Source organism: Rhinopithecus bieti, unplaced genomic scaffold (genome assembly GCF_001698545.2).
Source record: "Rhinopithecus bieti isolate Rb0 unplaced genomic scaffold, ASM169854v2 scaffold_10706, whole genome shotgun sequence".
Taxonomy (NCBI): domain Eukaryota; kingdom Metazoa; phylum Chordata; class Mammalia; order Primates; family Cercopithecidae; genus Rhinopithecus; species Rhinopithecus bieti.
This window is the reverse complement of record NW_016806811.1, coordinates 1,645,677-1,662,631: the sequence shown is the minus strand read 5'-3', so window position 1 is coordinate 1,662,631 and position 16,955 is coordinate 1,645,677. Positions and strand designations below refer to the sequence as shown.

Here is a 16,955-nt window from a genome sequence, read left to right as displayed (position 1 = left end):
CTACTCATCTGACAAAGGGCTAATATCCAGAATCTACAAAGAACTCAAACAAATATACAAAAAAAAAACAACCCCATCAAAAAGTGGGCAAAGGATATGAACAGAGACTTCTCAAAAGAAGACATTCATACAGCCAACAGACACATGAAAAAATGCTCATCATCACTGGCCATCAGAGAGATGCAAATCAAAACCACAATGAGAAACTATCTCACACTAGTTAGAACGGTGATCATTAAAAAGTCAGGAAACAACAGAAGCTGGAGAGGATGTGGAGAAATCGGAACTTTTCCACTGTTGGTGGGACTGTAAACTAGTTCAACCATTGTGGAAGACATTGTGGCGATTCCTCAAGGATCTAGAACTAGAAATACCATTTGGCCCAGTGATCCCATTACTGGGTATGTACCCTAAGAATTATAAATCATGCTACTATAAAGACACATGCACACATATGTTTATTGCGGCACTATTCACAATAGCAAAGACTTGGAACCAACCCACGTGTCCATCAATGATAGACTGGATGAAGAAAATGTGGCACATATACACCATGGAATACTGTGCAGCCATAAAACAGGATGAGTTCATGTCCTTTGCAGGGACATGGATAAAGTTGGAAACTATCATTCTGAGCAAACTATCACAAGGACAGGAAACCAAACACCGCATGTTCTCACTCATAGCGGGGAACTGAACAATGAGAACACTTGGACACAGGGCAGGGAAAGTCATACCCTGGGGCCTGTTGTGGGGTTGGGGGAGGGGGAGGGATAGCATTAGGAGATATACCTAATGTAAATGATGAGTTAATGGGTGCAGCAAACCAACATGGCACATGTATACCTATGTAACAAACCTGCATGTTGTGCACATGTACCCTAGAACTTAAAGGTATAATATAAAAAATTTATTTAAAAAGTCAAAAGCAACAGAGGCTGGTGAGGTTGCAGGGAAAAAGGAACACTTTTACACTATTGGTGGGAATGTAAATAAGTTCAACCATTGTGGAAGACAGCGTGACAATTTCTCAAAGACCTAGAGGCAGAAATATTATTCGACCCAGCAGTCCCATTACTGGATATATAAGCAAAGGAATATAAATCATTCTGTTATAAAGATATATTCTCCCTTTTCAATCCCCAAGTTTTCTTCTTCCTTCCATTATCACAAAATTACAGATTTTGTTTAGAAATAATACAGCATGCTTCTAGAATATATTCTTATCTTAAAATGCATAAAACTTCGTGTCTTAGAATTCAGCTCAGCCACATTAACATGTCAGCAGACTCGCACTAGATAAGGAGGGCTGGCATTCAAAAAGGAGCTGATGTCTGTTTTCCTGCAGCTCAGTCTGGTAGAAAAGACAAACCTATACTGACATAAATACATTTTTAGTGTAGTAAGCATGCAGCAATGGAGTTAAGGGAAAAAAATCTAACAGTAACTCATTGCTTGGCTCCCCACTGAGCTTTCCTGCTCAAGATACTTTATTATATGACAAGCTACGATAAGGAAATAGAAAATGTAGAATAATGTGATTTGAGTTACCATTATCAATATTGTAAAACCTTAGAAAAATCACTTAATCTCTTGGGGCCTCACTTTTCTCATCTTTGAAACTAGGGTAATGACTGAGTACTGAGCTCATAGGGGTGCAAGACTCAAATGAGATAATGTTCCTGAAAACCTTTAAATGTGCTATAATGCTATTTTCATTAACACCATTCGTATCAAAGTGTAAATCATTGTGAATTTCACAAGTCTATTTGAATTTTACACTTAATCCATTTGCACCAGAAACCATCTTCAGTTTACCATTTAAAAAAGTCAACCTAATCTTGAATGAGTAGTATACAAAGGATCTTGATTCACAGACATAATGGCTGTTGTTCTTCATCTGAAAGTCATAGTCATCCCCTGAAGTTAAGATCAGTATGTGATCCAGAGGGTCAAGTCCTCTGTAGCCTAAATATTGGCGGCTCTTCAGAATCTGTTGTATTTACTCTTTCAGACCATATTAATTATTTTTATATCATTTGTTAATAATGTAATTATAATTACAAAACAATAGAAGTTCTCCCAACTTACCTCTAGTAAACAGACTCCTCTTACCCATAGCTATCTGTTAAAGGATGAAAGCTCACAGCTAATATTCCTGGGATGTTGACATTCTGTTTCTAAGAGTCACTCATGCTTGTTCCCACCTCTTGCATCCAGAAGCGACATAAAATTATTCTTCATTTTGGCTCAGCATATATGGCCACTGCACTCAGGGTACCTAACTCAGTATTGAATATACAGTAAGTCTGAGTCACCACATTTTTTTTAATAAACTACTTCCAGGTAACTTTTGAAAATTTAAGATAAAGACTTAAAATTAGCATCAGTTCCTTTGTCATTTTCAGGTACTTTGCTAGAGCTGGCTACATTTGCAACTTATCTTTTTTTTTTTCTTTGCTTTGGACTCATCAGCCAATTTTCAAAGTAATTTGAATTCACTTTTTGTATAAGAGCCTTCGGGAAAACATTCTGTCAAGGGCCTTGGGACAATCCAGACAAATGATCCCCCTGCATTCCTGTCATACTAATCAACCATTTATGAACCTGTCTCAAAGAATGCTTTCCTGTGCCAGGCTGCCCTTTGCACAGCCCTGAAGTTGCTGCTATCTTTTCTGTCCCTGCTTCACGAGTTATCATTTTATTCTGTCTTGTTCCCCTGCCAAGCTGACATTCCTCCTGAGATTCTGTTCTCAGAGCAATTCTGCTCAAAATTTGGGATATCAGGAAGAATGAAATTACTAATCTTTTTTTGTCATCCTCCTTACTGTCAACCCAGATATTTGTATGTTTCTATTTTCCCACTTACAATTTAGATCACCTGTAAACATACATACAGTGGGGTTTTGGCAAATTTGAGCTTACCCTGTGGATTACCTTCTGGTTGCTGTCAGTGTTTTCCAAAACTCACACATAATGTGAAAGAAAAGAACAAAATTGGGCAGCAATCATTGTATGGTCCAGCCATGAAATAATGGGTTTTATAACTTCCTCTAAACTAAACTAGAATAAGAAAAAATCATAAATAAGATTACAATTTGATTGATAGCTAAGTATCAGTGATATGGTAGAAAAGAAATACCAAACAGGAAGACAGAAGCTTTGGTTTTCCATTAGCTTTTTATATTTGCTGGAACATGAAATAATGAGGGGTTTGTTACAAAAAAAATACATGAGGAAAAAAAAGCAAAGAGAATCCTTGCTAATCTTGTAACAGGTATAGTCTCGATGTCAAAGGAGAGGAAAGATGATTTAGGGTCCACAGTCATTTTACTAACAACATTAACTTGTCATTCTCTAGTTAGGCAGTCTCTTGCCAATATGATGATTCGGTTTCTCTCTGAGTCTCTACTGCTGGATATTGTTTAGTTTCTGCTTAGTCATGATGTCTGTACTTTGAACTTGAATGTACTGGCAGCCTCTAGATATTTATAGCCTCTCATGATGAATGCCATCTTAAAGTCTTTGGTATCTGTCTTCTGCGTCGTTTTCAACATCAGCCTTCACCCTTCACTATTAACTGAAACATATATATATATATGTATTTTGCATTGAAATTCTCCAAGGAAGAGAATTTGGTGTGTTAGTCACTATCGTTTAGCTTTGGCCAAGCTCTTATGCCAGACCATCTTGGGCTATTGCTAGCCAGGAGGTAGAGCATCATCAATTTCCCAACCTTAATTTGACCTAATCGGTTGCTGCTGCTGGGGCAAAATCATGTGGTAACTGGCTAGTGACCATGAGTTCATTGATTTGTCCCTTTTAAGTTCCTACTCTGTTAGGTATTATTCTAGATGTTGAGGAAACAGCAGTGAATACAACAGACCAAGAAGATAACAAGATTCTGGCAAGAATAAAAATTTACCCCAGATGCTATAAATTTAATGGTTTTGATGAAAGAGCTACTTATATATGGTAGAAAATGTTTAGGAAATAAACAGGGGAAACTGAGAGACCCCAAGACCAGCAACAGTGAGAAGCTGCTACCACGCCCAATGTTGAAGTGGCAAGCGGTACATGGTACAGAACTCAATGAGACTTTCAGATGTGGAGCAAGAGCTGCCTGGAAGTCATGAGGAATAGAGATACTGTTCAAAGACAAGAACACTGAGGGGACACACATCCCAATATCTCTCTCCTTTCTCATTCCATTCTCCAACCAGAACTTTCCATTGGAAATATGAGAGCAATATGAGAGCAAGGAGACCAAAGTGATATAGGCTTTGGCCTCTGGGTATATAGTGCAGAGCTAAGAAGTGCAGAAAATGGATATGATGGCATTAACTGAAAAATCATTTCATGGGGACCTTACCATCAAGTGGAGTAAACAGTTAAAAAAATTAAAGTACCAATATAAAAACAATACAATTTGGATGAATATAAGCACAGTAATGAAAAGGTGGGGAAAGGGGATAGAAAGTGATTTTCAAGAAAAATTATCTTCGAATATTGGAAAAACAGACTGGGCACAGTGGCTTATGTCTGTAATCCCAACACTTTGGGAGGCTGAGACCAGAGGATTGCTTGAACCCAGGAGTTCAAGACCAGCCTGGGCAACATAGACAAACCTTGTCTCTACAAAAAAAATGTTTTTTTAAAATCAGCTGGATGTGGTGGCATGTACCTGTATCCCTAGCTACTCAGGAGGCTGAAATGGGAGGATCACTCGAGCCTGGGAGGTAAAGGCTGCAGTGAGCTATGACCATGCCACTGTACTCCAGCCTAAGTGACAGCAAGAAACTCTATCTTTAAAAAAGAAATAAAAGAAAAAAATAGCACATGTGGACAAATTTTTGTCAATTTAATGGAGATAAAAGATTTGTGTTTCAGAATTTTATATTTTGGAATATTTGATATGCAAAAGAATGTATAAAATATATGCAAGTTATGAACATAAAATAAAGCAAAAAACTAAGTATCAGTGCTATTCATCATCCTTTCCTCCTTCCTCACTCTTCATCAGTAGGACCCACCAGCCTGAGTTTTCATTTTTAATCACATCTTTATGTTTCTTTTCAATATATTTTCAGTTTTGCTTATTTTTGAAATTTATAAAATTTATACCTTATATTCTTGTGTTTTGCTTTTTTTACTTAATATTACTTTTTAATATTCACCCATGTTGACTCACATTGCTGTAGTTCATCTTCACTGCTGAATAGATGTTCCAATATATGAATATTCTATAATATATTCATCAATTTTTCTAAGAACATTGTGTTATTACCAGTTTGTTGCTAATATGATGCTGATACAAATATTCCTGTACCTATCTTTAGATACAAGAGCAAGTATTTCTTTATAATATATAGCACATGCAGGAATAGAATTGCTCAGTATGGAGTTCATGAATTTTCTTTTTTTTTCCTTTTTTTGAGCCAGAGTTTTGCTCTTGTTGCCCAGACTGGAGTGCAGTGGCACAATCTCAGCTCACCTCAACCTGTCTTCCAAGTTCAAGTGATTCTCCTGCCTCAGGCTCCCGAGTAGCTGGGATTATAGGCATGTGCCACCACACCTGGCTAATTTTGTGTTTTTGGTAGAGACAGGGTTTCTCCATGTTGGTCAGGCTGGTCTTGAACTCCTGACCTCAGATGATCCACCCACCTCAGCCTCCCAAAGTGCTGGGATTACAGGCATGAGCCACCATGCCCGGCCATGCATTTTCAACCTTACAAAATAGTGCCAACTTGTTTTTAAAAGTATTATTATATCTTGTGTACACTCTCTCTGGCAACATTTAAGAGTTCCCTTGATTCCCATACTTGCCATCACTACATATGGTAAGATTTTGTATATCAGTAGAGCAAATGTGTAATAATAACTAATTGCACTTTTAAATTGCACTACCATAATGAGGTTTATTGTTGTTTTATGTAATTAATGTCCATTGTGTTTCTACTTCTGTGAAATACCTCTTTATATACTTTGCTCAATTTTCTATTGGATTGTTATTTGAATTTTCTTTTTACTTCATAGGACTTCTTTATATATTCTAAATACTAATTCTTAATTTATTTCTCTGTTGCAAATATCTTAGTTTGGGGCTTTGTAGCTTTCTTGATGAAATCTTTTGAAAAATAGAGATTCTTCTTTTTAATGTTGAATTTATCAATGTTTTTGAGCTGTTTTCTTGCTTTCGCTATGCTGAGATTACAGATACTCTCTTGTATTGCCTTCTAAAACAGCAATAAGCAAACTGCAGCTCACATTTGTAAATACAGTATATGGAAACACAGCAACAACCATCCTTTTACATAATATCTATGCCACCTCTGCATTCCAAGAACAGAGCTGATAGTTGTGACCATATGGCCCACAAATTCAAAAACTTTTACTATCTGATCAGTTAGTAATAAATGTGCTGATCTTGTTCTAAAAGATTATTAGATAGTCGATCTTTTCCTCGTGGATCTAGTGTGGCAATTGTTACGTATCAAGTTTTCATACATGTGTAGGTCTCTCTATGGGCTCTCTTCTCTTCTATTGGTCTATGTGTCCATCTCTGTGTCATTCCAACACTGAGTTAACACAGCTTTATAGGAAATCTTGGCATCAGGTAAACCAAATTCTCACACTGTAATCTTCTTCAAGAGTATTTTCCCTTTACTTGGATATTCGCTCTTCTATAAAATTTTAGCTTCAGACAGTTTCATGGGAAATACAACAGGTGTTTTGATTAATATATAGATCAGGTTAATCTACAGATCAGTGTTGCCATGTTTATTACTTTGATTACTAACCATGAAGATGCTATATGTTTATGTGTTCATTTACACACACACACACGGTCTTTAATGTCTTTTAATAAGGTTTAAATTTTTTCAATAGGGTTTGTACATCTTTGATTTATTCGTATATATGTTAATTGTGTAATGCTGAAAGTTATCTCTTTAATTGATCTTTAAACACTATTGCTACTTTTAGATATTCATCTTACATCCGAGAACCTTATAAACTTGCATTATTTCTAATAATTTGCCTGTATATCCTTTTGGGTTTACTATGTACAAAAGCAATGATAGTTTTGCTTTTTCCTTTTCAATCATTTTAGATTAGATTTCCTTCTCAAATCCACAACTTACAATGTAAAGAACAATAATAAATAGAAGTAGTGATGGTGCTCAATTGTCTCATTCCTCATGTTAGTATTTCATTATTGAATATAAATGCTTACCATAGATTTCTGATAGATCCTTTTGTCAGGTTACAAAGGATGCCTTCTATTCCAAAATTTCAGGATTTTTTTTATTATGAATGAATTTTATCAAATGTTTTGCTGTAAATATTAATCATTTTCCCCTTAATCTGTTAATATATTACCTATATTACCTAATGTTAAAATACATTTGCATGACTGGGATGCATATACAAATTAAAAGTGATAGCTTATCTTTCTAAATGCACTGTTGGATTTTATGTGGTAATGCTGCATTTATGATTCTGTGCATGTTATGGAGCTTGCCTATAATCACTCTTCTTGCATTGTCTTTATTTGGACTTGTTGTTACCATTTGTCTAGCTTTAGAAAATGTGGTGAAAATGTGCCCTTCTTTTTACCAGGCTCTGGAATAATTTATATATTATTGCTGGTATGTATTCTTATTTGTTTTATAGATGTCACTCAGAAATCATCTTGACCTTGCATTTTCTTTTGGGAAGATTTTAATTATTAATTCCATTTATTTTATGGTTATAAATCTATTCAAGATTTATATTTCTTCTTGAATCAGTTTTACATTTTCCTCCTAGGTTTGTCTATTCCACCTTCAGTTTTAATTTTGAGTTTAAAGATTTTCAGTGTTCTCAAATATCTTTTAACTCTGTTTTGTCTCTAATGAGATCTCTTTTTTATATTTCATACTGTTTATCTAAGTCTTTTTTCTTTTTGCACATCAATCATGTCAATGCTTGGATGATTTCATTTTTTTTCTTTCCAAAGAAGCAGTTTTTGCTTTTATTAATTCTAAGAGATGTTTCCTTTTTCATTGACTTATACTCCTGTCTGTATTATATGCTATCCTCTATTTTGAGTTTGTTCAATTGTTCTCTTTCAAACTTTTAACACTGATTATTCAAAGATTATTTTAATTTCTAACAGTGTGGGATTTTGAAAATTATTCTGTAATTATTGATTTCTTAATTAACTGTGTTGTGGTCAGAAATATAGTTTGTATAATTCTGATTTATTAAAATTTGTTGAGACTGACTTGCTCTATGGTAAAAAACCTCTATCTCTATCATACAGGTCCCCTGATATTTACTGATGCTTGATTTATGGTTTTAAATATGATTTATTTCAAAAAATGTTCTTTGTGGTCTTGAAAACATGTCTATTTTCCAACAGAAAATATTTTGCATGTCTGCTAGATTATTTTTCTTTTGTATTATTCAAATCTTTCATATACTTGCATTGTTCAATTATCAATGACAGGGAGTGGTGTTAAAATCTCCCACTACGATCCTGGATATTTCTGTTTTTCCCTGTAATTTTGTCAATTTTTTGCTTCATATGCTTTTAATCTCTGCTACTATATTCTTAAGAAGTATTATATTCTCCTAGTGGATTCCAAGTTACGTCAATATACAATGATACTCTTTATCTCAAATGTTTCTGTCTTAATGTCTTAAGGTCTATGTTGTCTTATACTGTTACATTAGAACAATATGAAATTGCTAGTTTTTTAGGTTAATAAGAGGCAAATTTATAGAGTTCATTACAATAGCCTTGTCAGTTTTCTCCTTTTTCATTGTGTGCTTTTGTATTAGGTAAGTCTAACAACAACCTATGCCAGTTCATAGTGTTTCCCGATATATTTGGATTTCTTCTTATTGCTTTATTTTGTATTTTCTCTTTGTATCAATTTTTGTGATTTTTTTCTTCTTAAATTAAAAAGAAAAACTTTAGAGAAAATACATTTAACACAGTTTATTTGAGTAGCAGATGATTCATGCATAGGGTAGCACTCAGAACCAGAAGGAGTTCAGAGAGCTCAGTTGCAGTAGCATGGGCAGCAGGCTTTGACAGGCTGACATGGAAGGAAGGCAAAGAGAATCTATTTGATGGCTTAGAGTGGAAAATACCTAGGTAGAGGTGAGTCGGTGGCTTCTGATAGGTAAAGTCTCTAGTTTTGTTGTACTGCTTACATTGTGCATTGGTTTGCTTATGTAAAAATCTAAAATGCTGAGACTTTGTCAGTTTATTGACCCTCCAGTTAGAATTGTTTTGGCCGGGCACAGTGGCTCATGCCTGTAATCCCAACGCCTTGGGAGGCCGAGGTGGGCAGATCACAAGGTGAGGAGATCAAGACCATCCTGGCCAACATGGTGAAACCTGGTCTCTACTAAAAATATAAAAATTAGCTGGGTGTGGTGGCACATTCCTGTAATCCTAGCTACTCAGAAGGCAGAGGCAGGAGAATTGCTTGAACCTGAAAGGCAGAGATTGCAGTGAGCCGAGATCACACCACTGCACTCCAGCCTGGCAACAGAGACAGACTAGGTCTATAAAGAAAAAAAAAAAAAAAAAAGAATTGTTCTACAATTGCCTTGTTCTAGATTGATTGGGGTTTTCCCCAGTTTTCTTTTTATTCTTTTATAATTTTGGAATATAAACATTCAGTTTTTCTTTGTGATTATCCTTGAAGTTTTAATATTCATACTTAGCAAAGTCTAACTGTGATCAGTATACTTACCCGCAGCCCAAGAACAAAAGAACCTTCTAAGGTAATCCCATTCATTCCCTCACTGTTTGCTGCTGTTGTTTCCCAAACATTTAGCTCTTTGTTGTGTTGTTTCTATTCTACAAGTTGGGCATTATTATTATTATTGATTTATGTATACTTTATAAATTTCTCCTTCTAGAATACTGATTAGATACCTATTTGCCATCATTTCAATATCTATGTTTATCAACCCCTCTTATTTTCCAACTTTGGCCTCTGTCTTCTGCATTCCATAAAAATTTTCCAGATCTATATTACAATTAATGAATTCTCCATTTAGATGCTTCTATTACACTATGCAACACTTTAGTTAAGTTTTACATTCATTTGTTATGGTTTTCAATTTTAAAATTTCTAGAGGTGAATGCTTTCTTAGTTATGCAGCTTAATCCTTGTAGCCTCAAAATTGGAGTTTCTTCTCCCAGTCTAATAGTGATTTCTACTCAATGTTTATGCTGTGGCCCAGAATGCAATAGGTTCAATACTTTCTACTGCTTTCATTTCCATTTATTTACTCCACCAAAATACTGGTGTGTAGTCTAACAGATAATCTGTATTTATTTGTTTAAAAGCAACCTTGAATTATAATTCTAGATAATATCAACATGATAAGCAAAGGAGATAAAAAAACTTGGCCTAACAGCTATTAAGAATAGCTACAAGTTTATTGTGCTAAGAAACGGTATGATATTGATACAAAAAGCAACAAAACTGACCTACAGACCAGGATTTCTGTGAGATAGATTTGTATCTCAGAATTTAATATGTAATAAACATGGCACTGCAAATCAGATGGTTCCATAAATTATGATAGCAAAATTGCTCATTATGGAGAAAAATTCACACCTATTACCACATAAAAGGATGGAGTTCAGATACATTAAAGAAATAAATCAAGGAAAACTATAAAGATGAAAGGTAATGTGCCCTAGGGTAAGGGAAGAACTTCTTAAAACTCCAAAAACATCAATTAATTGATTTAGTCACATCAAAATAAAGAATTTATGTGAATAAAGTTAAGAGAATGATTTCACAGAGAAATATTTTCTGTATCTAAAACCACAAGAAAATATTACACAGAATATACATATGAGAAGAAACTCATTTTTTAAAAGAGGCATAGGAATCTCAAATTTTAAAAACAGGGTAAGAATGTTATGAACTTGATTTCAACCAAAACTTTTTTCTCTTATTTTCTTGTATCCTTTTCTCCACCCGTTGCTTGCCAGAATTCATTGCCTCAAGGAAGGAATGCAGCAGAAAAACAGAGAAAAATACTAGGTTGGTGTCAAAAGCACAACTACGAAATACATAACTTTTAGGGCATAAAACATTATATTTGGAAAACCAGATGAAACTCCAGGCTTCCTTGTCCTCAAACTACACAAGGGCGGCAGGCCTGCAAGGAACAAGGAAAGTCACAGCAGAAACAGAGCTTATGTGATGTCAGGCTCCTGAGTTGGGTGTTCTGTTGGAAAGTCCACAGAGAATCAGGAATTCAAGACCAGACCAAACTGAGCCCCTAACCCCAAGGGACAGTCTGGAACCAGCAAAATCTCAGTGTTCCTGTCCCTCAGCCTGGCTCCCTAAAACAGCACTACAGACAAGCCTAAGGCTACTTACCAGTGTACCTTCTAGCCCTACCAGGAACAGGAGGTTTCCTTATGCCTGAGAGCAGAGTAGAGGCAGCTGCTCCGAGAGCCCTTAGTGAGATCAAGGTAAAGGCACCAGGGGCTCATGGTCACAGTGGGAATGGGATGCTGTAGATGCAGCTGTGTGAATGCAGAATGATTTCAAGGACCGGCCTCCCTCTTTCCCTTAGTCCTTGCCTTCCATTATAGACAAACCCAGAGAAAGGGAGGGGAACCCCACTAGACTAGCTGTTCTCAACAGGGAACTATTTTGCCTCTCAGCAGATATTTGGCAATCTCTGAAGGATGTGTCTGGTTGTTACAGCTGGGAGGTGCTCCTGGTATCTGGCAGACATGGGTCAGAGATGCTCCTAAATATTCTATAATACACAGTTTCTGAAAGAATTACCCAGCCCTGAATCTCAATAGTGTCAAGGCTGAGAAACTCTGCCTAAACTGAGATTAGGTTTTAATCACATAGCAAAACAAAGATTTATAACAAAAATTATGTTCATTTATTTAAAAGTAAAAAATTGCGTGGAATTTTCACTAGTTCATGGAATAAAATGTGCATCTACTTTTTTATGCAAAGGAATGTATAACTTCTCTAGTAAAAATAATCAACACTCATCATTTCTGGATTTAATGAAGAGGTTTTTGGGGCAAGAAAAGCTTAAGTAACTTTAAAGGAAGACAAAGTACTGTACCTGGCACATAAGCAGGAAAGATAAATGGAAGCAGGAAGGCAGGTGCCAGAAGCTACAATAATATCCTAAGCCGAGGAGAGGAGGAAAGCAGCGGAGAGGGAAGTTTTATGCAGCTGAGTCATCCGTGGAACATCGTTCAGAGAAGAAGTTGTTTCTAACCAACAGCAAGGGTGCCATGAGCATTTTCAGAGAGGTGAGATGGGCTCTCTTCCAAACCATACACTTAAAGTTTACTAAGAATATGGTATGAGAACCCCAACCAACGAACTGGCTAGGTCGAATATCAGTAAAGGAAAAAACGGGAAATGTTTTCAAAACTAGCATGAATGAAAGAAAGGTCAAAATCAATGAAGAGAACACAGAAAGGAGGAAGGAAAGGAGGAAAAGATCTAGAAACAATTACTATGGATAATAAGCAAATCAGTCTTATGTTAATGACATGCCCAAGTGTTCCATTTTTATGCAAAAGGAAATAACTGTGAAGTATTACCAACATAAACACTAATTAAAAGAGATTAAGTGTCTTGGGATGAAATGTCATAACATAACACACTGTCAGTTTGCGGTGTTCTCAAAATGTTAATGACCTCTAACTTCAGCTGTTTCCATTACCCACGATCTCAAGGGAAAGAAACCTCAGCTGCAGGACTCCCAGGGGCGGGGAGCTCAGAGCTTTGTCCCATCTCCTCGCTGTTAGTAGATAAAGTTTCATTGAAAACAGGTCGATGACATTTGCCCATAATTCAGAAGGGACCATGTTTTCTAAAAAGGATTTTTCTCTTCCCAGAAAGTACTTGAGTTTATCTTACCATTTCAATAATGTTCCAGACCTGATTCAGTCAGTCTCAAATACCCTTTGGAATAATAGTCTTCCATTCTCTAGCAGTGACATTTCTCCAGCAACAGTGGCATCTGCAGAAAATTTTGGAAGTGAGAGTTCATCATTTTATAAATTCATTCTGGAAAAAAGTGTGAGTCAGGATGAATTTATAACTATTTTACCAGGACAGATCCCAGAATTTTTCCTGAACTGTGAATTTAGAGTATATTCTGAGTGGCCACCCCTCCTCATTTACTTTAATAAAAATCATTTGTACTTCTGATCACCACAATTATTTTTACCTCCCAGCCAAATAAATTAGGCAAGCACCCTGTGGTCATTTCACAGGTAAGTCATCCTCTCCTATCTATTCTACTGATCCAGTTTCTCTCACACAGCCATGACATGTGCCATCCTATCTAACCAGCAACACTTTTGAACATATGAACCTCTATGTGTATGTATCTGTTGTCCAGTAATGTATGTGTCTTTGTACATCTACAGTGCGTAAGTATGTACACGTTTATGCTTGGTACAATTTTGCCTTTTATTTGACACATGCTTATTGAGATTTTATTAAACACAAGCCCTCAAATAAGTTCCTGATTTCAGGAAATTTCTAACATTTGGGGATGCAAGGTTGGAGACAAGAGCAATAATAGGAAAAGCAATGAGGCAGTATAGATAAGTGTCACGTTTATGGTCCAATTAAAGTCCTCAGTAATTGGCCGGGCACGGTGGCTCACACCTGTAATCCCAGCACTTTGGGAGGCTGAGGCAGGTGGATCACGAAGTCAGGAGATCAAGACCATCCTGGCTAATACAGTGAATCCCCATCTCTAGTAAAATACCAAAAAATAAAATAAAAAAACTTTAGACGGGCGCGGGTAGTCCCAGCTACTCCACTCAGGAGGCTTGAGGCAAGGAGGAATGGCGTGAACCCGGTGAGGTGGCGCAGCTCCTGCAGTGAGCCCGAGATCAGGCCACTGCCACTCCAGCCTGGTGAACAGAGCAAGACCCGTCTCAAAAAAAAAAAAAAAAAAAAAAAAAAAAAAAAAAAAAAAAAAAAAAAAGTCCTGAGTAATTAACAAGAAGAGGAGTCCCTTAGCTGGAAATATCCGGGAAATCTTCAGGACAGTGGGTTACACACCATGAACCTTGAACACTTTTACAGAATGTTGATTGAGATGCACAGAATAAGACATTCTGCCTGTTCTGTTAAAGTAACCATTAACTACATGTGACTATTTAACTTGAGCTGAAATAAAAGTAAAAATTCAGTCATATTATTGAGCCCATTTCAAGTGCTCAGTAGCCACATGTAACTAATGGCTACCAAATTGCACAGTGTAGAACATTTTCATCATTGCAAAAAAAAAAAAAAAAATCTGTTGGATTGCTCTGTTCTAACTTGAAAAAAAATGTGAAATTATCCATAGGAAACTACAGGTGTTTTACAGATACTTGGGCACCAGTAAGCATGCCACATTTGCTGGAGCACAAGGTATAAATAAATTAGTAGTGGAATGAGATTGGAAAGGGAAGTTGAAATCAAATTTCATTGGTCCTGAATGCATTCATTCAAAGTCAGAGGTTTGTTTAGACCAGAGGACTGAGATTTAGAAGGATTAATCTTTGGTTATGTGTAAAATAATCACCTGAAAAGCAACCAGACAAGGGGCGTTCAGCGATCACTGCACATTAGAATCATCTGGGGAACTTTTAAAGACCTGATTGCCCAGGCCATACCCTAGATAAATTAAATCAGAATCACTGGGGGTCAACTTGTATGTCAGTATTATTTAAATCTCCCAGGTAATTCCAATATGCAAAAGTATTTAGAGACATTTGTTGTTTTTATGTACACAGCATCCCTTTTCCCACTTCTGTCAAGAATAGCCTCTTTCTCCTGATGAGTTTCCCCTTTTTCTATCCGATCTTGATGAACTTTCCAGTCATAATAAGCTGATGCCCTGGTCACAAGACACAGCCTTGGAACCAAATCCTGGCAAATCATAATACCCCAGTTATGCTGGCTATGAGACTACATACCAGGTTTAGACGATAATCCAAATTAGGCAAGTAAGAGCCTGTTCTGAGATTTTGCATGCATTTTTCTGGTTGAAAAGACTATTTCATCTAGGAGGCCACTAAACTAAGATGATATTAGCCTTAATATTTCTGTGATACACTCTTCTCTCTGCCTCATGGCCACCATCATGCCATTGAATGATAGAAAGTCATCAACACAAGAAAATTACAAAATTCACAGACACAAGCACAGCTAAAACATTTTGTGGTAGGATGTCAGTGAAGAGACAGAAAGAAGACCTCATGACATTCCTTGGGCTCTTGGCAAAGTACCTGAGGGCAGTTCTATCTCTGGATTTCCCAGTTGCCTGAGCCAAGAAATTACCTAACTATTCTTTCTGCTGTTGCTTAAATTTGTTTGAGATGTTTTAGACCTTTTAATAGTAAAATCTGTATAGAGAGAGATGTACAATGTAGCTTTGCCAAACATGTTTGACCATAGATCCCTCTTAGAATACCTATTAACAGTTTATAAAACACTCATTTTTTTTCAAAAGTGCTACAAAGAATTGCTGAAACATGAGCACCCTGAGTATGACAACCATGGCAAGACTCACTTGTAAACCTAGAGTGAAAGATAATTGACTTAAGCTAATAGAAGCAAAGAACAACAAAGAGAATGTGTGGGAGCACAGGAGTGCCTGAAAGGTGGATCAGAAAGAGAAATGAGCCTGAAGGAAGGAACCAGGGAAGGGTAGTACAAGGAGTTCCACCATCTCCATCATTACCACATCTCCATCATCTCCACATTACCTTAGTGCCTTGTATACAAACATGAACTTAATCTATGTTGACTATACAGTTCAACCTTCAGGGTTATGCAAATAGCCTCATTCTTGTGCCAGAAGGAGGAGGTCTGTCTTAAGTGAAGACCAATAGTAACCTAGACCACTGTACTGTAGGGTAGAGGTTTAAAGTGAGGAAAGAAAACAGTCAAAGTTCATGTATCCGTGTAGTTCATTCTCTTGACTTTTCAGACTTTGGATTGCTTTTTCCTTGGTAATCCCATGGAGCATATTTATTAAGATGAACCCAGGGCCATGTCTAATTCAAAGGGGCATCTTCCCACATGATAGGCCTCACACAGCCCTGGCTAAGTCATTTGGACCTTCTGACTAAACCAAATTATGTATCTAAGAATAAGGAACCCTAAAGAACAACTCTTACTAAAAAAAGTTAGCAAGACAGACAAAAAAATAACAATTCCAAAAGCAAATGCATACTCCAGTCCAATTCACTACCCCAACTATTCCTTTTATGTAACTCTCTTTTGAATCTGTTTGAAGAGTTGATCAGGCTTGGGGATTACATCTAGTTCTCAATCTCTTCTCACCTTGAAAGCACAAACAACAACCTACTCAGCTCTTTTGCCCAGCCATCCCCAGATGTGAATTAATGGGGCTTACTGTGTTTGGTGTTAATGATTTTACGTAATGACTACAGGTCAGTGAAGCAGAGAAAATATTAGAAGAAGTAATCATAATTGGCTGGTTGAAAAAACTGGGTGGGGATCAGATCTACTCACAGGAGGGGAAATAAGTCTTTTAACAGGAAGAAAATAGCTGGTAACATAGGCATTCTTTGCACCCAGCAATCTTCCACTGCTGATATTTCCTGTCACTTTTACTTGAGGATTCAACCTTTACCTTACACTACCTCAGGCATTTTACGTAACTTAACTCAAGCAATTTTCAGATGCCAGTCTCTATAGGATGTGTTCTGTGTTTTAAAGAAATTTTACAATATATTCCTATTTATAGATTTTTAAATGTAAGATTCTATGACAAATGATGAAGAAAAATCTCTTCCCTGGTAGGAGGTTGCTTGAGATGGCCTTTGTAAGACCTCTTCCAGTTCTGATAGTGAATGACAATATTCAAATGTTCAAAGATACGCACATTGTGTGAATGCCAAAAAAAAAAAA

The 16,955-nt window shown here is 36.5% G+C and overlaps 1 long non-coding RNA gene across 1 annotated transcript in view; it reads right to left on the bottom strand.

Annotated features, from left to right (window-relative positions):
- LOC108533194 (uncharacterized) overlaps window positions 1–16,955 on the bottom strand; it is a 320,686-nt gene that overhangs the window by 163,971 nt on the left and 139,760 nt on the right. Inside the window, exon 2 of the long non-coding RNA XR_001886679.1 lies at window positions 12,930–13,032. This is a non-coding gene — a long non-coding RNA (uncharacterized LOC108533194). The remainder of the gene's footprint in view (window positions 1–12,929; window positions 13,033–16,955) is intronic.